General features: G+C 31.0%; 2 protein-coding genes across 7 annotated transcripts in view; one reads left to right on the top strand and one right to left on the bottom strand.

Moving 5' to 3' along the window:
• The window catches only part of LOC105735512 (uncharacterized), a 40863-nt gene extending 39293 nt beyond the window's left edge, over positions 1-1570 (top strand). For 2 of the 5 annotated variants that reach the window (XR_015291848.1, XR_015291849.1), the window contains exons 5-7: positions 396-630; positions 725-1153; positions 1217-1569. The gene's annotated coding sequence lies outside the window, so the exon portion shown is untranslated. Of the gene's footprint in view, positions 1-395; positions 631-724; positions 1154-1216 lie in introns of all 5 variants that reach the window. The other 3 variants (XR_015291850.1, XR_015291846.1, XR_015291847.1) reach the window with 3 other exon arrangements.
• The window catches only part of LOC100863102 (uncharacterized), a 226362-nt gene that overhangs the window by 131468 nt on the left and 67608 nt on the right, over positions 1-27286 (bottom strand). The gene's annotated exons all lie outside the window — the stretch shown is intronic.

The raw sequence follows: 27286 nt of genomic DNA, 5'->3' as shown, positions 1-27286 counted from the left end.
GATTAATAGATAATAAAATTAATAAGAAGTGTAATTTAAAATTAGAAAAATATTAGAAAAATAATTGTAACGAATATTTGTTACAATAGAACATTTAAGATATAAATGTAAATTAGTGTTTAATATTTCTATATTTATAAATACATAAACATGTTTCCATTAATAATCGATTAACTCATTCTTTATCGATTTTACGATCTTAATTTTTGATCGTTTAATATGTGATAAAGTGCATAATATTGTATAATTTTTTTTTTGCATAATTAATTAACTTTAATTATTTGCAAAAAATTGTTTGATACTATAGCATTGAATTTGCATTATACGTGTGTGCTCATACCAACATATGCAATCGCCACGCTTAAACACATTCTCATACTATTTATGTTTTTCAGAATATTCTACCTAATCATTGAAATAATTTTACTACTATCGAAGTTTCTGTAAGGATCAATTAAATTTGAATAAACTGGACGATTATGCGAACACTTCCGTGTTCTGTGCTCGGAGAAAATGATTCTGAGTGCGGACGATAAAGATATCTGCTGCTTGGCGAATTATCGGAAATACGATGTTGTCGTCGCATGTAACTGCGTGTAAACGTGTGCATGATCATAAATCACAAGCAGTGTAACTATGCATTTTACTTGCAACGATGGGAATGTCAGCGATACTTGAAGATTTACACGGAACATTTTCCTACTACGCTATATTTTCATTTCAGGGAAAATCATGGAGAACCAGTTAAGATGATAGAAATGAAGATAAAATTAGTAAAATAAAGTAAAATAAAGAATTTAATAAGATAAACAAGGAAGAAACTAAACAAAAAATAAGTAAAAGAAAGGAAAAAAGAAAAAAATGAGTGGGAAAAAAATCAAAAGAAAATAAAGACAAGGTGAAAGAAAAATAATAAAAAATGAAAGGAATGATGGTAATAAAAATGAAAAAGGAGAGAAAGTAGGTATAGGCGCCGAATCCTCAATTTTGTCCACGTAGATGTATGACGAAGGTACAGACTGAAAGAAAACGATGAAAAAGGTAGATGGCAAAGCCCCGTAAGAAACACGCGAGAGAAAATTGTAGCATTTGCGGCACGTGAGAGGATTGCATGCAGTCCGCGTAAAAGGTCTAAGAATCTATGTGTAAATATGTGAGTATATATATAGGGTGAGTCACCGGATACAGGAAATCAAATGGTAATATTGCATTTCAGAGTACAAAGAAACATGTCAGGTAATTCAAATGGAACTACACGATAATTATGATATATATATGTACAGAACAATGCGTACAAGTTGAAGCCGACTATTTTCTGATTCTAATTGAACGAAAATGTTAATGGAGAAAGGTAAATCTGAACATATTTTTTATAAAATATTTTGGATTATGCGATATACCACTTTCTTTAAACAGAATTTTGTATTTTTTCATTACGTAAGATTACATTATTTAATTTTTTTAAATGATAAGAAGACAAAAAGATTAAAAAATACGTATTTGTAAAAAATGTTATTGTTTTATATATTTTTATCAGAATTCTCTAAGGCAATAATAAATCTGCGATAATAAATTTATTAATAATTTGCAAGTTACAAATTATAAGTTATAGAAATTTCACGTTTCTTAAAATTCACCCTGTATACATTAAAGCACAGAGTACTTCCTTCAAACATGGCTGACATACCATAAAAGATATTAAGCTCGCGTAACGAAGATTGCAGCATGAAAGTTAGTAACGCTTTCTGAAACCCAGTTGAAAGATATTCAAACTGGTTCACAAGCTTTCTGTGTTATATACATTTCCATCTTTTGCCACATGGTAAGAAAAAGGAGAAAAAGGAACGAGAAGAAAAAAAGAATTTGACTAATTGGAACTTAAAATAACAAATGAGAAAAATTTAGAAAAAAAATGATAATAAAGAGGCTTGGATCATTGATTTATTAAGAAAGATATTAAGAATTATTTTTGGGATAATATTCACGAATACTCGTTTCAAACTTAAAAATTGCCTATAACCTAATAAACAAGCCTCAATCAAAATTTTTATATATTAACTTTTGTCATTCTTTTGATCTCTCAAAAACTTCTCAAAGATGTTCCCCCCAAATATATTAATGTACACTCTGAATACACGTTACTTCTTAAAAAATAACTCCAAGCATAAAATCGAATCAAAGAAAATCGGTAGAAATAAAACAAAATACATTCCAGCATTTCGTAGAACACCAACAACTCTCGAACAACAATCCCTGCCGTAAGAAGTTACTTTACGAAATTACTTTTCCATCGAAATTCTTTATCGAACCTCCATAAACCGGGACGATTTACCGCTTTCACCGACTCAACATCGCGCACACTATCAAGATAATCAGGCAAAGTAACATTGGTATATCGGTACGAAATACAAATTGCCCGACCCGTGAACTTGATTGCTTATCACGCCCGATCCAACTATTTCGAATCGAAAATGGCCGTGTATAAATTTATTCAAAATTCTATTCTGAAAACGTGGCTGGCGTGTTACAACGAAAAAAAAGAAAAAAAAAAAACGTAAAAAGGGAAGGCGGTGTCGGTCCACATTGCCGTCACACATTCCCTCGCACATTCTCTGATAGGAACGCGAAATATCCGCCACCCCTTTCTCGCAAAAATCGCTTTATTGCGCGGAAAAGAGCTGGTATCGCGTGCACTTTATCGCGGATGCTCGTCAAGAGTGAATAGAGATAGCCTGGAAGTGTTCCCCGCTGTGGACAGAACCTCGATATTGGACAGCAGGTTGGCCTGATTTACATTGCGCAACCTGTGGAACGCCTGGTGGAAAAAATCGAAATTGAGGTCTGTCGAAAAAAACGCGGCACGCGTTTTAATGAAAGTTTAACGATATTGGTGGTGAATTTATATCGTAGAAATAGAGTGTTATTTTATTTCGTTAAGTTTAAGAGACGTATCGTTGCGTTGCTGATGTTAATATATTATTTGGGAAGGATCAATTCCAGAAGCCAGAAAAAAAAGAGGAAAATGTCGGTCGAGTTTTATTTGTTAAATCGTAAAGTTTAAAAGTTCGAATTTGATGAAGTGCTTAATTGCTTGATTATAAATTATACGAAACAATTTTTCGTTTACTTCGTCGGAATATTAATTTTCGAGTAAGAAATATATCATCTTGCTCTTCGTAAAATATATGAAAGTAGTAGAAAATGGCGAATAATTTTACCAATGTTTCGTAAAACCAGTCTATATAACTACGTAGTTCAATGTTTCGGCTACGTTCATCGAAGATCGCATTAAAATGCAACGATCTTGAGGGAATATAGATTCATGGGTTTTACGGTCCATTTATTTATGATACGCTCGTATTACCAACCGTGTATCGTGAATAATAATTTTTGCAAATTGAAGGAATCAGTCTTGCGTATATTATAGATATATGTATAAATGTATGAAGTATATTGATATTTTGAAACAAGTTGTTATAAATGTAATTTATATAAATAATCGTAAAACTTAAGGCGATAAATAGTTGATAAAATTTCAAGCATAAAACTCAAATTTTCTTTCTTATTACACACGTTACCTTTAATTTTTGTAAAGTAAATTTTCAAAACTCAAGAAAATATATGTATAGAGAGAGAGAGAGAGAGAGAGAGAGAGATTCTTGAAACACGTATTCGACGCGTTTCAAAGGAATAAATTTAAAAATAAATCGTGTATGAATAATGTATGAAAATTTTAGGGGTAATAAATTACTTAGTAAAAATGAGGCAAATTTTTAACTCCAGATACTCGAGAATTATTAAGAGGAATTTTATTCTTGGATTAAATTCGTTTTTGAGATTGATATATCCGCATAATTTTCAGTATTGTAACGATGGGTTTACGCTTGGCACGAAATTTTAAAACATTTTAACCAGGGAAAGTTTCAAAGAACTACGAAATCCAAGAGATTTATTCATTGATAAAGGCAAAAATAATCAACCTCGTTTAAACGAAGTCGCTTAAATAACTCCGTGACATTCGAAGGATCATAAATATCGACAAAGTAGAACACAGGAGAATAAGTGCACACTTTCAAAGGATTTTTGTTTCAAAGAAAATTTTTCACCGATAACGATTATTAACATTTTTTCGAAAAGCTTTCTTTTCTTTTACCACTCTTCGATACAAATTACAGACAAAAAAAAAAAACATTTCAAAATGCCTGAATAATATCGCAATAAAAACGATACATCTTTCTCGATGCTTATTTAAAAAGAAAGAAATATTTCCAAATACAATATTTTCTCCACAAAAAGTAGAAAGTAAAGAAAAAAATCATTTCGTAATTTCACTCATCAACGAGCATTTCAATATTACTCACAACAAATATATATATACACACACACACATGAACATTTCCAACACCAATTAACACCGCCTAAAGGAATATTTTGCACTGACCTATATAACGCGCATTACATTCGAACTACGCAGAGGCGCATGGACGACGAAAAAAATTAATTCCTCCAATCAGTGGTCTTGATAGTGTACAGCTGGTGTGGAGTTCGGTTCCTGGTGCATTCGAGTGCGTAACTATGACTCAGAGAATTCTCTCTCGAAAGAGTTCTCTCTCTCTTTCTCTTTCTCTATGGTGATCCGCGGGGCAACGGTGGATAAAAATTACGATCTGAATGTATATATCGATACAGAAGAGAACGTATAGTTGCACGTATGTGCGTCAGCGGCGAGATCGCGATAAATCATTAAACAGGCGTGTTTATTGGCCATGCTCGAGCAAATCTCTGGGCTGCCGGTGAATTTATGCTTATGGGCTCGATCTCGATCGGCGATCGATCGGTCGTGACTCGCCGATCGGCAACTGCAGACCTTGCGATCGGCCTTACCGGTTTTGAAGATTGCAAATTTTATTCGGTGAGGGAATAGCTGGCAATTTTGTTAAAAAAAAAAAAAAAAAATGGCAATTTTTTTGAAGACGTTCCATTCGGTCTAATCCTTTCCAATTGTTGGAGAACTAATTTTACGTTCGTGAATCGAAAAATTGGGTCGCGTAGGTTTCACATCTGTGACACGACTGAAAAGGAGTGAATTGAAGAAATTATATGGAAAATGTGGAAGATTTAATTTTAAAATTAGATGAAACGGATATGTTTGAGAGTTATTGTCAGGCAGTTATTTGTCTCGATTCATTTGTGAAAATTTTAATTTCTTTATCGTATTCAAAGCTTATTATTACGATCGACCACTTGGGATCCTCCCTTTGTTAAGGAATTTTTGAAATTCACTAGTTAACGACGGGATTTATACCGAGATCAAGTGCTCACGTTAAACGTGCTTCTAATTCATAAGTTCTAATTATCGAGTCATTCTGGAGAATGGCAGAGCTTTTGACGATTACACTTCATTATTCATTCGCGTTGCCTCTATGCCACGATAATTAGTATCAATCGCAAGGAACGATAGTAGCCAAAAATTTATTCCAATAAATTTTACTTGTAATTATTCAAAATATGCCAGAATTTATCTCTAAAAAGCTGAAAATAATTATACGTTCACTTCTTCATCGTGTCTTGAACATGTTTCTTTCTCTAAAGAAATTAAATTAATTCGAAGATTTTAACCGTCTCCCCGAGATTCGAATTTACAATTTAGATTCGATCTACATTTATTCCCCCGAATCTAAATCCATTTCAATCATAAACTCGTGTCTCGTCATTCGAATATTTTCTATCCTCTTGCACGAAATTCTTGTGTTGACACAAGAATAGTTTTGCATTGAAGAATTTTAAGAAACGGTGCGATCGAACGATGCATGCACAATTTTGCATAAAAAAATCGTACGCGAAAACCGCTTGAAAAAGCTTGCAAAGGACGATTGCACTTTGAAGAAGTAGAATTTCGTTCACTCTGTAGTAACCAACCAAGTTGACTTTGAAATGGCGGCACGAGAATTGTTTGCGTTTGAGGTTTCAAAGCAAGGCAGGATCTCCGTTACAACGACACAATGCCAGGCCAACTCTCAAACGATTCGATCGAGCGCGCCTCGACGTTCCGAAATAAGAACAGTTTCTGAACTGTGAAACACTTTGCCGCGACCCAAATTTTGTGTTTCGATAAGTTGATAAGCCCACGGTTGATAGAAAATGGCTGGCGAATAGGAGGCGAAATTTTGCCACTGTGTTTGACGAGGATCGAACGAGGTCGAGGGATCTCTTAGAATTTCATAAAAGAGGATAAGAAAGACGCTTGCAAATATTGCACGTCTCGTTATCCTCTTCTTATTATTATCCTTTTTTTTTACGGAGAATGTATCGTTCGAGTTTTGTAACACATGTTGTGACACACGCTCCATGAGATTCGATCTTTCGAAAAGTTTCTGCGCAAAGGATTAACGCGAAACCCGATGAAAATTTATAAGAGATTAAGATCATTGAATTACGATTATATTCTATTTTTATTTATTTGAAGTATTATCGAAATACTATCTTTTCTTATATTTCGATGAAATATTCATTTCAAAATGGTGCCGGTTAATATCGAAATATTAAATTTAAAAAATGAGAAAATAAAAATATAAATGTTTGTTTCAATATCAATTTCAAAAATCTATTTCCCCCCCCCCCCAATTTTGGAAATTGCGGTAGATTTTTATATTTAAAATTATTTCACCGCAATGAAATTATTCGAGTCGAATTTAAATAGTTATGTAAAAAATATTTCCAATTTTAACGTAGATGGAATTATTGTTACGCGAATATAAAATTGTAAAAATTCGCAATATATTTTTTGAAAAAAATATTTTTTTGTTTGTAACGAAAATTCAACGAATAATCGGCCTGATGGTGAAACAAAAGAAAAAATATTCATACAATGAATAATGGATCAAAAATGGATCAGAGATTATTGAATTAGCTTAAACAAAGATCAAGTGGATATTCTTACGATTAGTATCGAATTCGAAGAAACAAATCGTTCATATGACAGTTTTATCATTATTGTGTATAGAAGTAATATTATCTTGTTAACTGGAGAGAATTTTATCTAACTGAAAATTAAAAATAAATTACACACTATAGAATCTCTTTTATAATTTTACTCTTTCACGTTTTATCAAGTTTTATTCATAAAATTTTCTTTTCTTTTTTTTTTTTTTTAGCAAAATTATTATTGTTTCATGGTTATTCTTCGATTATTCCATCATAAATCATAAAAAGAGATAGATTGTTGTATGGCCATTAATGATACTGTTATTTGTTGTTATTTTTATACACTGGACCTATTAGAAACTAGCTCCTTTGAGTATCTTCTTTTTATAACTGCACAGTAGATATAAATCTTTTCTTGCTAATTGGCGAGACGTATGGTCAGTTAGTAGAATTGCATTATACCGCGCTCATACTTTTATCGCTTTGCGTTATAAATCATTATACACAGAAAATATCTTGAAACATCATTTACTCTGTGTAAATATTAACACTTTACTGAATTTATGACTTCTTCGCTATGTAATTTCATATATAATAAATTTATAAAGAATTCTTCTTCTTCTTTACGAGTTCAATTAAAAAAAACTTATATTATAAAACCAAAGAAAATTCTATTTTTAATGAAACTCTAAAATCAATCTTTAAAGTATTTTATTTTATTTTATTTTATTTTTTCTTTTTTCGAGATATAAATTTATAATACGACACAAAATGGAGTGAAACTTTTAAATGTTCATTATTATTTTATTATTCCCTCGTTCCGTTGTAAAAAGTATTTCTATGTAAAAATTGCATTGGGGAAGAAAAAAAGAAATGAAACAACGAAAATTTGATTTCACCCTTAAAAGAATTTTTTTGCTAGAAAAACAATTATTTCATGTACACTTATTATATATATATACACACACACACGAACATTCATTAAAGTCAGGGATGTTTGCGTCAATTTTCTCATAAAAATAGCCGGTCTCATAAGAGGACACTAACTTGGAGTAACTCTAAAGTAAACATACCACGCGACATTGCATGGAAAGTGAGAATATTATTACGCGACAGTAAAAGCGCAACGATTGTGCGCCGCAACGACGATGAAGTTTATTCGGTCAGAACAACCGAAAACCATTCCACGAGTTCTCCCATTATCCCCAGCGTTATGGATCGTTAAATCGAACGTATCTTCCTTTAAATCGAACGAAAATTTCCCTCTCGCGCTCGCTTTCGCGACTCGACTCCGCGGGAATTTAACGGTGGAATTCGACGTATCAGAAATTTTTATCAACCTTCGGTGGCGTTCAATATTCTCTGGATAGAGAAAGGAGAAGAAAAAGAAGGAACGTTTCGCGATAACAGTGGATCGCTGCCGGTGCTTTTAACAAGCTTTCATGGGCAGAGGGATCTAGAGAATGGCCGTTTCATTGCCGTACAACGAGACTAGACTGGTGGAATGAAACCATTGTTGCGTAGAAGATAAATAAATTTTATTGTTACGATGACGGTTTCCCCTTTTTTTCTTTCTTTTTTTTTTCTCCCCAGTAAATTTGTATCGTTAACCCTGTCGTTGTTATAACGTTCAATTTTCACGGAAGATAGATGGTAAAGTATTATAGAATTATCGACATATCGTATAACAATTACATGTCGATAAATAATTTTAAATTTATTTTTAATTTCAACATCTCTCGTTCAGGTTGATGTTGTTTTACATGCGGATATCACGAAAATACGTGTCAATTTGATGATATAGTGATAATTCATTTTATTTTATCCCGGCATCAAAGAGTATTAATATTTAATTTTATGGAAATAAATTAATGGAATAATCAGATTTTATAAAATCGATCGATTTGAGTAATCGATTCGCTCGAGTAGTGTAAATTGAATGAGAAGTATGAACGCAGAAATATTGTAGCAACGTTTTTCAATGTAATTTTTCCATTTATATAGTTAGAAAAAATGCTAAAAAAATTACGAAATTGTTTCTTTTTTTTTTTTTCTTTGATAAGCAATTGTACATTCTGTGTAGAACATACACAAACTATTAAAGATTAACAATGAACGGAAATATTTAATAACATAAATCCAACATAAATATTTCTAAATCTTAAATCCGATAAGACAATTGTAGTTAAAAACGAAAATAAAACAAGCACACTTCAATTATAATCGATATTCCTATTGATCCCACAAATCAAACAAATCGTGATAATTGACCCAGATTATGAACGAGACAATTAATCAATCGCGTTTTTTTTTTTAACGATGCAAAAGATGTAATAAAAATTTACGAAAAATTTATTCGCCTAAAAGAAACACGACTGATTAAAAAAAATTACACGTCGATATGTTCGATTTGATTTATATATTGAAAAATTCGCCCAAAATTCTAGATACGAATCTTAATTGAACGATTTCAAAGTTGTGGATGCATTCGGATCAAAGTTTCGTTCGAACTCGAGTAACATACTTTCAAGATTTACACTTTAAACACGAAATCAAAGTTTGACAAACCGTAGTATCCATCAAAAGGAGTACCCCGTTTTCTCGTGGTAGCCTGGAGCGATCGCATCGCACGGGTAATATACACTTTTCCGATTCGAAAACCCTTTTGCACACAACCCTTCTCCATCGATCCCGCAATCTAATACCACACATCGGCTCCCCTTCGCGTCAAATCTATTCCCAGGATCCCGACTCCTCTAATTTCCACAAATCCATCTTCAACAATCTAATCCTGTGCTCCATCTTTCCCCCAACGAGCACAATGTATGTATGTATATATATATATATATATATATATATATAAGGTGAAAGATGCGATTCAGTCAGCGATTGTACTCCTCACTTAAATCTAACCTACATCTCCATTGTTTCTCTCGAGCATATACTCGGATGAACGAAACAACTTATTCACTTGCCAAACCCGTCTGATTTATCGTTTAATAATATTTACAAATGAAGAAAGAAGATTGTACGTAAGTTGTTCATCATTATCAAAAAATCGTCAATCTCTAAGAAGCTAATTTTAATCCTAACTCTAACAAGAGAGAACTCTACAACGTAAAAAGAAAATTACACGATTTTGCAAAAAAGATGAACTGATCAACTAACTTTGCAGTTAACAACTCAACTCGGAAAATTACTCGAGAACAAACGAGTCACGTTCACCAAATGACACATTTACATTTCGCCCACCCGGTATATGCAACGAACCCGGGTATTCCACAACGCGAAGCCCATTTCCATCTATTTTCCATCCGACAAGGATCGGTCACGTTAAACGATCTCTTACAGATCTCGACAACCGATCACGTTATTATTAGGCTATAAAGGGGAGGAGAGAAAAAAGATTAACAACCGCACATTTTCCATCGCGACGCCTAGCAGCTGGGGAGGGTCGCCAAGGAGAGGCCACGCGAGGTTCTCACACGCGAGATGCCAAATCGCACGATCACGGTATGCATACGTGAACACGCGTGGAGAGTTGAAGTCCACGTTTCACACGACGAATGAAACAGGAGTCGAATAGATTCTACTTCGCTTACCTCTCTATCTTCGTCGATTGGAAATAAAATAAGGAACAATGTCGTTTACGAACGGTTAACAGTTTGATCAGTTTCTATATTTGTGCTCGAGCAATATCAAAATTCCTCGAATTGAGATTCTATTAAGTTTGTATGGGTCGCTTTTTGAACGAGTTTGTACGAGTCATGGGACGAGTTGTAGGACAAGGTGAGAAACAGGCATAAAGAGGAGCGTGTAAGTAGATACGGAACGAGACGACGCGAGTGGAAAAGGCGAGTGAGGAGTAGAGGCTTGTCTGGACTCATGATTGTCCGCGGACACGCGCCTGTTGATAATAAAACACGATATAACGGTTTGTGTACGATGTCTGCCGAATGTATCCGATCATACGTACGTGCGTGTGTGTATATTCAGAGGAGTTAAACGTAAGGATGAAATTCCTGTTGCGTATGCGATGATCTCTTGAAATTGTTAAAAAGATTGCATCGATTGTAAGACTTGAGATGAAAAAGGTGCTCTAATATTCAAACACGCGTTATATTATTTTGTAGAAGTTCATACGTTATTGATGCGTGTAGATATTCGCGGATAATAAAACAGGATCTATATCTCTATCTCGTATCGTACAGGACTCTGAGAATCATCAGATGCATGGACAGATTCATGGCTGTACGTTTCTAGATACGGTGAAATAACAAAACAGCGTAACAGTTTACACAACTGTTTCTATCGAACAATGCAGAATCCCGTGTAAGCAGGATTCTGGTTTGGATATTCGATCGGTCTCTGGGTGTACGATAAATCTGGACGAGTTCTTCTTAGGAGATATTATCTGCAGACGCGTAGCCACGTAGAGATCTTTTCGTTATTGGCTGGGTCGATGATATGCAATATCTAACATACGAGACAAGTATAAAGTCGAGAAAGAATAAAGTAGAACGACAACGACACAGTAAATTGGGAATGCATCGAATGTAGGTATTGACTGTGTTGAATAGAGGTGCTTGTAACCACGGTTTTATTTGCGTAGATACGATCTTATTCGCAACGAACTTCTGTCAGAGTAGATTTTTCTTTTCAATCCAATTTGCAAACGATATAATGAACGATCGAAGAAAAGAATAGAATAGGCTATTGTCTAATCTCCGAAATGGAACGTGCAATTTTATTTCTAAGAAGAATTCGTATTATGAAAAATATAAAAAAAAAAAAGATAAGCTTTTTTGTCTTACTCTTTTTTTCTTCGTACGTTGAATACGTAAGAAAGCATAGATCTATTTTCATTCAATACGAAAAAAAGAAAATTGTAACGATCCAAAGTTATTCCAAGACTTATTGTTTTATTAATATTTAAATTATAATAGAATAACGAGTTGGATTCCATTTATTTGAATATATTGGAGAAGATAAGATAGCTTCGATAATCAAATTGTTCGGATAATGGAGATTCAGTGGCCACTCTCTCCGCTCGTTCTTATTAGATTTGACGAGACTAATAATAGAAAAATTGAAATTCAACACTTGGATCGTTTCGTCTAAGCGAAATATAATTCGACCGTTCTCCCATCGATATGAACACGATATGAAACAGATGAGTGTAAATTTTCCTTATTAGAATACGAATTTAACGTTTTAAACTTGAACATAGAGTAAATAAAAATTAACTAATTCGTTCGTACAAGCAAATAAGAAATACCTGTAAGATATGGATTTACTGTACAGCGAGAGAAATTATTGCTCTATATATGCATTGTTTATTACAACGTTATTAAATCGATTATCGTTAATACGACTTAGTCGAAGTATAAATTTCATTCGTTTTGTACGCGTAATTTTTTGCACAATATACAGTGTGTTAAGTAAATAGCGAAATTTAACGTTAAAAACGTTACACGTAAGATTACGTAATTTATCGATTTACAAGTAAAATTTACGTGTCTACCAAAACTGCATGATAAATAAAATCGAGAGAAAACGATTGATCCAATAACAACAATATCGTGAACAAATAATACATAAAACAATAATTTCTCGGTTGGTGACCGAGTGTTAATACAATTCACCGTGGACTGTTCGCAAATATTAAACGAACATTAAAACACGACAGAAGAAGACATTACATTAACGTCTACGGACACGTGTCTGGACAAGCCTTTAACCTGACAGTTAGAGCAGACACGTATACGCGAAAGACGGATAAGATTTGCAACATTTATAGTTTGGCAGCCTGCGACGAGGAAACGGAAAGGACGCGAATCTTCTAAAGGAGAAAGAGGAATCTAATTTCATCGTTTCGATTTTTACGCACTTTCCACCGATCTAAGGAGCACCTATTTCAGGACTAGCGCCTGTTTCGACCGGCCTTCGTCATCCCCTTTTCCTTTCTTTCCCCTTCGATCGTTATCTCATCATCCCGAAACAACCGATGGTGCGTGAGAACGGAGAAAGTGCGCGGCTAATAAGATATCTCACGTGATGATCCCTCGTGAACTATTCCTCTTGATCATCGAGACGAATCCTGAAAAAAAGATCACAGAACTTCGTTCACACCTTCCTCTTCTTCTTCTTCCCGAGGTGAAGAAGCGTACGTGTGTGATGATAATTCTCTCCCTTCTTCCTCTTCCTCTTCTCCCTCCTCCTCCTCCTCCTCCTCCTCTTCCTCGTTCTCTCCCCCCCTCTCCCCCCTATTCCCTTCTAACTCCTCTATGTTCGCCTCGGCGAAGAGTCAGGGTTTCACCAGGGTTTCGGTTTTTACATCGTTCGAAGATTCGCCGAGATTCGATCACCGCCGCCGTACGATCGATGACGCGGCGACACGTCGGAGCAGCGAATAGAATCACGAAGGTCGACGCGAGCGTAGGCCGCGAGTCGTACCGCATCGAGAAACCAGCAACCACAAAACCACCACCGGGAGGAACACGGTCTTTTCGAGGGGGACGATAGGACCAAGAGACGGACGTCTCTCGTCTTGCTCGTCGATATTGCTCGAATCCGTAACCGGGATCGGACGGCGAGAAACACGGTGAACGAAAAAAGTAAAAAACGATCTCCAATTTCGATTCGATTCCTCCAACACGAAACCTCTGACCGTATTCAAGGATGAAGAAAGGGAAACGCGAGATCTACTCGAGAAACGGAGCGGCACGCCACGGTAGTTTTTCGCGCTGGACCACCCGGAGGAGGCCACGGTTCCTCTGATTCTCTACGCCGTCCTCTCCCTCGTACACTGTGTATACGCCGATAAACCGCCCACCTCCTACCCTGTCCTGCCCTTCTCGCCAACCCCTCCCTCCTCTCCTCTCCTCTCCTCTCCACCCCTCTCCCCTCCGACCCTCCACCAGCCTACCTCCTGCGGTGGTGGATGGTAGGATGCGGGGAGTTGACTGGGGTGGGATCAATATGAGGTTGAGCGAACGCGGGAAATTCGCGCGCAGGTCCTTCTCCACCCTCCTCCACCCCTCTCCCCTGCCCACACCCGTCCTTCTTCGCTCTCTCCTCCGTACGCCTTTCTTTCTCGCGCTTTTTCCCGCTTTCCTTTTCCCGCAACCCACCACCGTCGTCTTTCTCGACGAGGCCCACCCTTTCGCCCTCTCTGCCCTGTTTCTAAGCCTCGATTGTACACGCACGAGTCGTGGTGGACGAGATCGGTGGTGGTCTACATTCGGGTCCCGGTAATAAACCCTTTGCGCCGCATTCGTATTGGATTCTCTCTCTCTCTCTCTCTCTCTGGAAACTTCTTTTTCTTCTTCTTCTTCTTCTTCTTCTTCTTGTTTTTTCGTTCTGTTTGTTTCGAGGAATGTGGGATGTATATGATGAGTTTTGTATCTATCGCGTATTTGGCTTTTTCTTTTTTCTTTTTCTTTCTACGGATTATTCGCATTGTTGTGTAGTTTGAAAATTGATAAGTTGATTGGTCGAGGTTGGATTATATTGGGTAGATTATTGTAATGGATCAGATGATTTTTCTTCTGGAAAGTTTATCTCTTTGAATGTTACGTTTTGAGAGGAATGAAATGGAGGTGGGAGTTTCAGAGGGGTAAAAATATTATTTTGCACAAAAGTATATAAAATTTTATAAATATCGTATTGAGGGAAAACTTCGTACTGTTGTGTATTAATTTTGTTATATGAGAAACACTGGAGATGTGGGAAAATTTTATTTTTCAATCGGGCGGAGGAAATATCAAAAAATATTGTGTGCATTTCAAATAAAACAATTCTGGAGAAAGAGAGAAAGAAAACAAATTGTATCTGTTACGGAATACTCGGGTTCCATAGGGAATTATTTTAAAAATATACCGTAAAATGTACAATAACAAATTGATAAAAATCTCGTGTTTTTTTATTTTTTTCACATTACGAAAAGTACAATTTTGATTTGATTTTTAATTACAAAGATGGAAATAGAAAAGAAAACTTTAAAATGTTAAAATTCTCCCGAGTGCAAAGCGGATTGTGACGGTAGGACGTATAAAAATGATTTCTTTATTTTTAGTTTTTTCTTTCTTTTTTTTTTTTTTTTTTTTTTTAAAAAGAAAATTTTGACGTGAGTTTGATGTTTCGTTCATTTCGACTCTTTGAAGGGAGAAATATTTATGACAAAAAACTCGGTTATCAAAGGAAAGCAAATCTGTTGTGTGATTCGAACGAATAATTTTGGAGATATTGATTTCACGGATGCATAGACCTTTGTGGAAAATGGTCTTTTTTTACGACGATCTTTTTGACTTATTTTATTATACGTATGAGTTCTACTCTTTTTTATTCTGAGAAAATGGATTTTAGTTTCCATACTTTTTTTTTTTTTTTTTTAATTTATTTGTCGGTAACTGCTCGATAAAGTTATAACTATTTTTTCTTAACGCTCCGTTACTAAAATAAAAATTATTAAAATTATTACAATCATTTTTCATACAACAATTAAGAGTAAACAAGAATCAAAAATATTATATAATTTATGATATAAGAGAAGAAATATTGTAAAATATTAAAGATATAGATTTGTCGGATCGATATTCGTGGTTCCGTTTGATCCTGATCTCGCCAATTTTTATGCAACGATGCAAATACAATTCGAAGGAAGAAAGAAGATCGATTTCTATGCGTTCCCCGTGTCATGAACTTTGGTGGAATGTTGTTGAACGTTCAAAGAACACGAAATACACGATATTTGAATATTTCGGCAAAGTTCTATCTAAAAGTTTCTCAAGAAGAACGAGCTCGAAAATTATTAACTCCTCGATCGTGTTTCCTCGTTTTATTCTCCAATATTATTGTTATGATCGTTATTTATTTGTTATTTCAACGATTATTATTCCAATAAAAATATTCAAATGAAAAAAAAAAAAAATTAGAAATGCACATGAAATGCAATTCATGAAACTGGAAAAATAAAGAATATTAAAGTGTACAGAAGATGATTAATGATTATATGATACAGGCAAAGATTGGAAGTAAAAATTATACTAAAACCAGAGAAATATTAAGAGATTCTTCGTGAAATTAATAACAATAAAAAGAGTGGATTATAAGAGGGATGAAAAGAACGAATGAAATTAGAGTGGATAAAATCCTAAATAAAATCACAAAACTGAGACGATTTTATATAACTAGAAGAATATTTCGTCCAACCAAGTTATATTAACTTGAACTATGAACTTCGTGCAATTCTTCATCAACGTGTCCTTTTTCTTTCGAGTGTGCAATTTTTCTTTGAAACGAGAGAGACGATCGGCTGAAGTTGGATTACGTTTATGCTATTATTACCCATGCCCTTTTCTCGAAAATCCTCCGTTAAACGGTGAAAATTTCAAGTTAAAGCCACGATTTGCAACTTATTTTGCGAACAAATGTTTGAACAACGTTGCAGTTAGACGAAAAATTTCTTCCTTTCGGCACGTTGGATGAGTTAAACGAATACCGGTGAAATTCCACGCAGTTTCCGGCGAATGTCAATAAAATCTTTTGTTTCGGAATAAAATTCAGATTTTTTTTTCTTTTACTTGAAATGAATCTTCACTTTGGCGTGAAAGATATTGAATTGTAAAGTATTTTTTTTTTTTTTGGTTAAAATATAAGATAATTTAGAAGAGAGAAATCGAATTAATTAATGGTTCAGTATCTAATTTCAAAAGAATAAACGACGAGACTTAATCAGAGTAAATTTTATTCCATGTTTTTTGAGCGAAGATAAATGAAATTGGAAAGCTTTATTAGGAAAATATTTGGGTCAGTAATTTTACTCTTAATTTTCTCCATATTTGCTATATATTGTGTGTAGTATTATAATAATAAATAATAAAATAATTAATTAAAAAAATTCGTAAGAGATGGCACTTGGAATTTTATAACGACAATCAAATTGAACAAAAAGTTCTCAATTTGTCGGTCATTTGAATATAAAATAAGAGATATTGAGCTAATTTTTATCTTTTTTCCCAGATAGCTATATTTTTTTACAAGTTCTTTTACAAGAAAATAACTATTCTTTTCAATTTCATATATTTCAATAATGAAGAAATAATTATTTTCTATTAAGTTGCTACTTCTGAATTTCACGTAATGTCGTTATTGTATCGTGAAAAGGTTAACGATCAGTCACAACGGTCGAGACACTTTTTCCAAATTCTAGAGAGCCTTTCTCGTCGGATGAGACCCTCCTCGAAGGATAAATGAGCCCTTCCGGACCGTGAACGATGCCGGCGACGATGAGATTCGAGGCAGTGAATTGGAATCCGGCCAGAAGAACGCAAATTAATGACGTCATCTCTGTGGCCACCACCACGACCCTCGTAATTATGATCGCAAACAGGAGTAGGCCGTGCCATGCTTGAAACCCGTACGAATTCCACCGACCACCGATGAATTTACATTGCCCGATACATTTGATGTTATTGGTATAACAGGTAAACTATTGATAAACAGGTTGTGGACGAGCATCTGCCTCGTCTGGCTATCATTATTTCGATCGCGAATAATAGAAATGTAAATTTGCAAAAATTAAGAAGCAATGGAATTATGTAGTTCGATATTCTCTTTCATAGGATATAATTATGATAGACTTGAGAGAAAAATTCATCATCGATTATTTATAATAAAAATTTTTTTGCGATATTTTTATAAAAAAAAATACAACGTATTAAAATTTGAAGCCTATTCTACCAAAAAACAAATTTAATAAGTAACTAAAGAATTTTTATAAGTTTTTCAATTTATATACATAATTGAATTTCAGGACATGTTATAAGGTATATAGTAACATTTAACTATTAAGTCTTTAAGAATTTTATATTATAATCATTTAAATGGCAGTATTTTATTATAAAAAGATTGGAAAACATTGCTATATCAAATATTGTATGAAAAATTATAAAGATATGAAACATTATTCATAAAAAAATTTTACAAAAAAAACTTGTTACAATAGACTTGATCAATATTCAAAAGAAAAAAAAAACATTTTTTTTATTATTTTTATCCAATTATTACAATATTTCTTCGTTAAATTCTAATTCATGGAAATAAAATTCATGATTTAGTGGTAATATGGATTTTTTCCATTTCTATTAAACGATTTACATTTTTCATAGATAACGGATTACTTTGTTTTTTAAGTATCGTTTAATAGCAAGAGAGAAAATGGACATTAGTTGGTTTATAACCGGATGTCACGAAAGGAATGAAATTTTACGACTATATCGATTCGAATCGAATAAAGATCTGAAGAAAAACAAAATTACGTACTGTGATTGTATAATATTATAACAATAATCATATAATACGTAAAAAATAAAACAAATATCTAAACAAACCATTTTTTTTAATTGAATTCACAAAAATATAGGCAATCTACAATCGTCTATAATTAATTTCTAATTTATATCCCAAACAAACTATTTTATCAATTCAAATTCCTAAGCAATAGTGATGAACATTATGTCTTTATCTATTATTCTAAGTCCATAAAAATGTTAATTAAGAAACTTGTAGAATGCATCGAATGTCTAAACAGATATAAAGTCCTGATACATATATATACATAAATGCATGTAAATATATAAACACGATCGAACATAGAATACGGAATACATATATACATATACTGCGTAATGTAACTCGTTACCTGAACCTACCACAATATGAGGATTAGACTATTGTTTGAGAGAGATAGCAACATTTCTAGGCCAGATCATCTCGAAAATGGCGTCACTTATGCTTTGTCTGATAAGTGAGGTTAGATACGAAGCAGCAGTTTCTTTTGCTATATCGTCAAACAGTGCAATTTTTTTGAAGTCATCTATCTGTCTTTCGTGAAACGTTAAAATATAATATAAAATAATATATTTCTATATTAACAAAAAGTGAATTAAAAATTGTAATTAAATCAGAGGATAAAAAAAATTGTTTATTGGACAATAATGAAATTATTCAATTTAGTGTTATATTGTTAGAGTTTGAGAAGAATAATTCTAATCGTTTAGGAAATTGTGATGGGATATAAATTCGTTTATAGTGGTTATGTGCAACAAGCTAAACATACTGCATAAATTTAAATTGGATAAATTAAATATTTAAAGAATATATTGAATTTAATTTTTATGAAGTTAGTTAGTATTAGCTTAATAAGTTAGTTTATTGACTAATCTATTAAACTACAGTTAATAATATGTATAATATATTCGAAAATAAAGCAATTAAATAAATTTATTTATACGTGATGTTCTTTTTGTTAAAAATATTAAAAATATTTATCTTTTATTAAATGAATTTAATAAACTTGATTGCGATTAAATGATATTTATGATTATGTGCAATAAAATTAAAATATTATTGACGTAGAAATATTTTACAGTAGATAAATTTAATTTCCATTTTATACAAGAATACATATAAATAATGTTAGATAAGGGAAAAAAGAACAAAAATATTAATATAGTTTTAAATGTTATATAATCATATATTTATATATGTAGTTTAAACCATGATATCGAATGTGATAGAGACATTTAATGCATGCAACTTGCCAAATATCTTCTGGTGTGCTATAGTTTGAGATTCTGATATTATATCTGGCGCGAATAATACAGCAATACAACTTGGAACAAATAGGATTTTATACATATTCCTACTAACTTAAAAATAAATTTCTAGAAACGAAATTATTTTTCTAAAATTTTTTTTTCTAAAATGATTACATGTAAAGAAATTTACATGTATAATATGTATATATTATATTCATGTATATTTTTTTTAACGATAAAAAGTTATTTATTGAAAAGAATTTGTTTATATAATTAAAGTAAATCTTAAATATAATTATATATCTTACATTCCATGATTTATAACAATTTACGCAAAAAAATCTCTTTGATTTGAGATCGTCATGAAGCATTTTTGCGCTTTCATAAGAGGATTATCAAGGAACGAGTAAAAAATGAGAAATGAAAAGGTAAGATAAAATTACCTCGAGTTGAATCGCATTATTACTATAATCCCAAGATATTAGTCGTCACGTAGTTATACATTTATCCGACAAATCTCGTTCATCGTTTTTCTAACTAAATTGGTCATTTAAGTATCAATTTAATTTTTATTTTATATTTATCACTAATAATTCAGAAATTATCTTATTTATAAAAATTAATATATTTTGGTGCATTTTTAGGTTAAATAAATATAAAGAATTACAAAGAGAATATATTTATTGATACATATATAGCATTTAAAGTAATTAAGAAAGTAATCTAATTTCACGTTTTTATTTTACTATTTCATATATTTTATATATCAATAATTAAAAATTATCACGAGACATCCAATATATCGAAAAATTAAATATTATTTTTAGCTATCATATTATTATTTTCTTCAATTATCATTTTTCTCTGAAACTTTTAATTTTATTTTAATATAAAATAAATTAACATGATTAACTACAATTTAATGAAACGTATATAATACAATTACATTATATTTCATATAGTTTATATTTTATTTATATTCGTCAATTATAGTAATTCGAAGTCAAATTTCGTTCAAAATGAATTGATAAAAAAGTTAACCTCACCTGTCAGTTAATATTCGTTTCAAAGTGTCATGATCATGATTAATAGAAGAATCAGTTTGCACTCCTCGAAACGAAACGGGATGCAGAAGATTGAAATATGTTATCGTGACGATTGTGATCAATGTGATTGCAACATAAATTATAATTTATTCGAAGTAATTGTACCATGTCCAAGCTGCAGATATGCCATTGCTTCAATGCTCTTTCGATCAAAGTGTGTTTACTACGCGTGAACATCATCACAATTGGATTTGATGTTTCGCGCGAAATTTGAAATTAAGGTTACGTACTAAATGCCCTATTTCTTGTTTGCATCGTATTGTTCATGAATGGGTGTTTTAATTTATGGGCGGAGATTTTGCGAGTGGGCTGTAACAACGTAATATGAGGCACTAAAATGCAATGTTTGATAAGACAGTCTGAGTTGAAAATATTTAGCATGATAATGATTAAGAGATAGGAAGAATAATAGTTGATTATGTGAACCATTTGTTATAAATAGATATGATAAAAATATTTTATGTTTATTAATTGTTTCTAATTTTACACAATACATAAATAATTATATGTAAAATGTCATATATAAATTAAGTAATAAATTAATTTTTTATTTTATTAAGTTTATTTATTTGAAGTTGAAAACTTATCTATGAAAATGTGAATCTAATGAAAATATTTAGATACGAAAATAAGGATTTAAGGATTTATAGAGGATAGAGGATGCTTTACTAGAAATAAGTTATTTTAATATTTTTTTTCGCATTGATAAGGAAAAAAAAAGTATAAATGTAAAATAATATAAATAGTATAAATAGTAAAAAGTATAAATAAAATGATTTCAAAAGATCATGATATAGAATAATAAAATAAAATTTCTTTATAGACAACTTTTCTCAAAAAAAAAAAAAAAAAAAAAACAAAATTAATCGCATTTGTTTTTAAATAAACGACTTAAACGTATAATAACGTGTAATAGCATAAATATTATATTCTTAAATTAAATTCTATGTTCAAAATAAAAAAGATAATTTTTTAATAATAATCCATATAAATAACATTTTATCGAAGACTTACAAGAATATTTTTAATATGAATAAAATATTTAAAAATAAAGAAAAATTTTAAATGAAAAATTAATTTTGTTAATCAATTCTATAATAAATAAAAATTAAATAAATAAAGCAGATTTTTATTTCGAGATAGATATGACAAATTAATATTAAATATTATTAACGATATGTCACCGGTTGAAATTTAACAAACTGAAATCAGCAAGAAAACAGACATATGTTGTCTTCGTCGAACGAGAGAACGTAGTCGATCCACCCACATTCTATTTCATTCGGGAAATTAACGCAAACACGTACACCGACGCGGCTGAAAACAAAACGTTGCACGAATTTATAACTGATCATGAATAATATCTCCGTCTACAATATGAATTTCCATTGCAGTTAATCCATTCGTGTCTTCACACTATATTTAACATACGTTAAAGAGAAAGAAAAGAAAGAAGGAGAGAAAGGCAGAAATATAGGAAGAGTAAAGAATAGTGAAATAAATAGTAAATTGTAACCAGAATCTAAATCTCACTATAATACCCACATACTCACCTGAGGAACTGCGTATTTGTACCCGCATTCCCAATACAAGTGGATAGACTGACACGGTGATTAAGTGGCACGGCATCTCGTGTTTACGTGTACATTAGTTTGTACAACGAGGGTGTGCAACGTGGTACGCATTGTACGTGGCAGGTATAACGATTAAAGGCCAGTTTACAGTGCAACATGGGTCAAAGGTTCGAGCTATGGACAAAATCCGAAATGTTAGATACTCAAGGACACTATTCTTGCTATATATAAGTTACACTCGATGGAGAGAGATATAATAAAGTCGTGAAATCAGTCAGGAGCTAAAGTTTACATGTTTCGAGGACTGGAACGTAATTTAAGATATCTTGGATGCATGATATGAAAATTTGCATAAAAACTCTATGTGCTACTATTCAATCGGTCAATGGAATATAAAAAAAGATGAAAGAATCGAAAAGATAAATACGTATATGTTTCATGTATTCCAAATTCAATGATTCTTCCAATATCAATAACAAGAATTTATTAGAAAAAGACATTCAACTTGTTAAACAAGCATCGATTCGACATGAGGTAATATAAATCGATGAAAAATATATACGCATACAAACCGTACGATCATAATTAAGATACAATTGCAAATCAACTACAACATAGAACCATCGATTTACATAAATACTCAATACGAAGCATTATATTTTCATCGAGCAAACAAAGCATTTTTCTCCCAACATCCGACCACGTGCTAGGAATTCCGCGAACATGCGGGCATACGAACATAATCCATGAATTGTTTGCATGTTTTCACACGATTTCCATTTAGATAAGCTCTTATGATCTGTACGTTCGATTTTTTACATGATCATGTGGGCCCGACGCATAATCTTAAAGGGAACAAAGACAAAACTCAAGGCTTTACAATTTGTCAAAGTACGGTGTAATAAACTGAATAAAGATGTTTATTCTTTTAAAAGAGGAAGTTTATTTCTTATGAATATTTTATTTATGCATTTAAAAATATATGATTTTAAAAAAAATGAAGTATAAATATATACAAACTCTTTACAACATACAAAAAAATTAATTTATATTATTAATATATTTATTAACATTAATGAATATTAATATAAAATTAAGTTTTAATTCTAATATTAAATTATTTATTACCGCTACATTTATTAAATTAATTATTATTTGTTTTTTATATTAACAGAAGGTAGATAACCTCCAAATTATAACACGAAAAAGTTCTTGTCACAATTATTCTATATCTTGTTTGTGCTGTCATCTTATCGGTTTAAAAAGCAAATTATATGTGGCGTCGGTAATACAGAAATCTGTACGTCGATAATATAGTCGCATTACAGGAATCTGCTACATCTATAGCTGTGAAAAAGGAAGTAGATAAAATAAATACATGTTACTGGGAAAAAGCCAAAAATTCCTTAATTTCTGATAATTAATGTCATTATTCTCTATTTCGTAATTAATTATTTATAATAATTTACGATTTATTATACTGTATATATGCATATAATTTATTGACATCACATATAGACATAATATACTGATTTCACTATATATGATATAATTCATATTATAATGAATAAAAATTATTTGTATTTAGGATTCAAATGAAAATAAAAAAATACATTTAAAGAAAAAGGAAAAATCTTTTATAAATTCTTCTGTATTAATTCCAGAAAAAAATTTTATTTGAAATAATTTTATGCTCTTATATTTTTTAATGCTTAATGCTTATCAATAAAAATAATATTCTGTATTTTTTCTTTGATCAGATATTCATATTAATTTAAATCAAATTAATATAATAAAATTATATCAAGAAATTATTTCAACTATATAAAAATTTCTTATAGCGTTTATAAAAAAAAAGACAACAAATTCTAAAAAAACAAGATAATAATAAAATGCTTAACACGATTTCTAACCATATTTCAATCATCTGTGATGCGACACTATTCGCGACAAGTTTAAACACGTCTCAACAAGTCGTAGCCTGACTCGTGGCCCTTCTTGCTGCTAAACTCATTTCTTTTTATCTTTTTTTTTCCTCGTGATCCTGTTGTCTAACAAGGACGACACTGGTTTTTGCGGTTTAACAAGTGGAACTTTGGCCAGTCTCGTTTATCAGATGATTAACGCACTGACCGCAATTTAAAAAAATCCTAAAAGGATATTTCCCCGCATGGTTTGCCGACTGAACAACTGTTCACACGAGCGTGCAAATTTCATTTCTTATACACACGAAAATCAAACTTGTACTATGATCACTAAATCTTTTTCTTTTAAGAAAATAAAATAATAAATAATAAAATTATTAAATAGGTCTTTACATACTTTTTTGTTAATTTTATAATATAAAATTCAACTTTAAATTCAACTTAATTACTCTTCCTCGTTTATTATTTTCATTATATGCAATAATACATATAATTATGTATATTGTACATCATCTTTTATAATATTCATACATTTAATTCTTAAATATTTTTAAGGAAAGTTTTAAAATTGTTTTTTTTATCAATGTTTATTATATAAAACAGTTTTTTACAGTTTCAAATTAATTTCTGATTGACAAGTAATATTTTTATTGTTCTTATAAATTGTTTAGTTTCATTCGTAAGAACAGAAATTGGTTATTTGATAAATTAAAATTACCTCACGTTTCGTAGTACATATTCCATCCTATTTCTCAGTTACTTGAACTATTTTCTAAAAACATCCGCTACCCATTGCAATGCGTTGCAGGCTGATAACCTCAAGAATATCTCGATTGGCAAGTTTACATATTATACGCGATTTTCATATAGAACATGCACAAGCTTCGAAATAAATTTTACACTACACCATCAACTCATTAACTCACGGATTGTTTCCTAAACTTTTGGAATCTTAACGAAACTTCTTCAAACTTTCGTATGATAAAGGAAGAAACTTTCAAACACAATTTCGTTTAATATAAATCCAACTTTCTAGACATTACTTAGAAATATTTGCCATTTTTTAGGTTATGTTCTTTTTCATTATTTTAAGACACTATTATTCTTGTAAATACTAATAATATAAAAAATTAATGTTTAAACACATATTATGCAAGAATTTTTTGTCTTTTTTTGATTATATAAAACAAAGAATTGGAATTTGATCGCGAAAGGAAGCGAAATGCGTTTTAACATGTTATCTACTTGTAGCGGAACATTACCACGTGCTCAAGATCCGGTTTGGGCAAAATTGAATTCATGGTTAAACACCATCTGTCTGGCCAGGAAAAAAATTTATGATCCATGCAATCAAAATTTATGTTGCGTTTTAGAAGACAAACTTTTTTTTTCACATTATGCTATACCATATTATATTATACCATATTAATATTGAATGATATTTAAATATAATTTAAATTATATTTTTTATCTTTATTAAAAATATTTATATACATCTTTAAATATACTTAATTAATATATCATACTTATAAATAATATTCATATATTATGTAATATTTATGTATATCCATAATATTTAATTTAATTTCTCTAAAAAGAAAATATCCTGAACGAATAAAATTTAAGAAAGTAACAAATGAAATTTCGTTTCAAATGTAATAACGAAAAAAATGAAGAACAAGAAACTAATGTAACGAAAAACGGAAACACAAAGTCAACTTTCCAACCACGAACCATTCAAATGGAAAACCGTGGTGCACAAGCATAGGTAGAGTGGGCAGCGATGGCTCAAATGGTCCGTATTTCAATAATGATAAATCACCATGGTTCGACGCAACGACAGACATGACCGGTTGAAGATCTTGCCGCGAGATATCGCCATCAGGGGTCTATCTTATGCCTTCTATCTTATATAGTCCCTGTCTCCTTTGGTTTCTGCCCTACAGAACGTTTCAAAATCCATCGTGAGTCTCAACCGTGAATCCCTTTCCATAAGAATACATTTCCTCCGATCTGGAAAATTATATGTATCTCATACCTTTATTCATCTCATCTATAATATCTTTTGACATGATTATTTTTTTTCTTTTTTTTTCCAAACATGTGTATCGAATAACTCATGTTATTGAATAACTCAAATAGACATTAGTTTTTCTAATATATTTAATTCGTAACTTCAGAAAGAATCATAATTTTTATTTGTAATTAAAAAATTTTATAATGAAAAATTTCAACATTTATTTATTTCAATGTAGTTATATAAGAATAGAAAAAAGAGAATAGAATATATTAAACAATCATTATGATATTATTACATATTATTTATAAGTTTTTTCAATGAATTTGATTTATATTTGTGTGAGTTAAATATGTTGAATATAAATTGTAAATATTATGAATATTTTGTTTATTGATAAGTGAAAATGAAATAATGTAAAATTTTGTTAATTAATTATGAACTATTTTTATTATTTCATTTTATTTGTTTAGTTTATTTATCATTATTCAATTGAAAATCAAAAATTGAAACTTTATTTAAAACAACTGATTAGATAGATAATAATATAATTAAACAATTAATTATAAATCTATAATTCACCAAGAAATATTCACGATCAATAATAATAAAAGAAAAAGCTATTGTACGTAATAAAATTTCAATTGTTGTTAGATAGAGAATTATTGAAGAAGAATTAAATTAGTTATTTAAATAAATAAAATTAATTAAATGAAGAATATCCACAGTTAAATTTCAACGATCGATACATAACCTACAATAAAACCACTAACGAAAAAACATCAGAATATAATATCTATTTCACGTTAAATTTTTATCATATAATAATTCTTTAATATAATCAGAAAATAACAGTAAATAAAATAACAGAAATCATAACAGATATCATTCATAAAAGTTTAACAAAAGTATAAATTTATAAAATAAACATTTCCAGAATAAAATATACCTATCAATCTAAAAATTAATATTAGTTTCGATATTCGATCAATTTTTCAATAATTTCAATCCAATGAAATAAATTAATAACTTTTTTTAGAAAAAACTTAACAATCAAACATTTACAAACAAACAAAATAAAATATCTATCAATTTCTTAAGTAAATAAATAACAAACATAACCTCAACATCAAATCGA

The sequence above is a fragment of the Apis florea genome, unplaced genomic scaffold (assembly GCF_048593485.1).
Source record: "Apis florea isolate Af1SG1 unplaced genomic scaffold, ASM4859348v1 contig_2839_pilon, whole genome shotgun sequence".
Taxonomy (NCBI): domain Eukaryota; kingdom Metazoa; phylum Arthropoda; class Insecta; order Hymenoptera; family Apidae; genus Apis; species Apis florea.
This window is presented reverse-complemented; position numbering and strand designations above follow the sequence as displayed.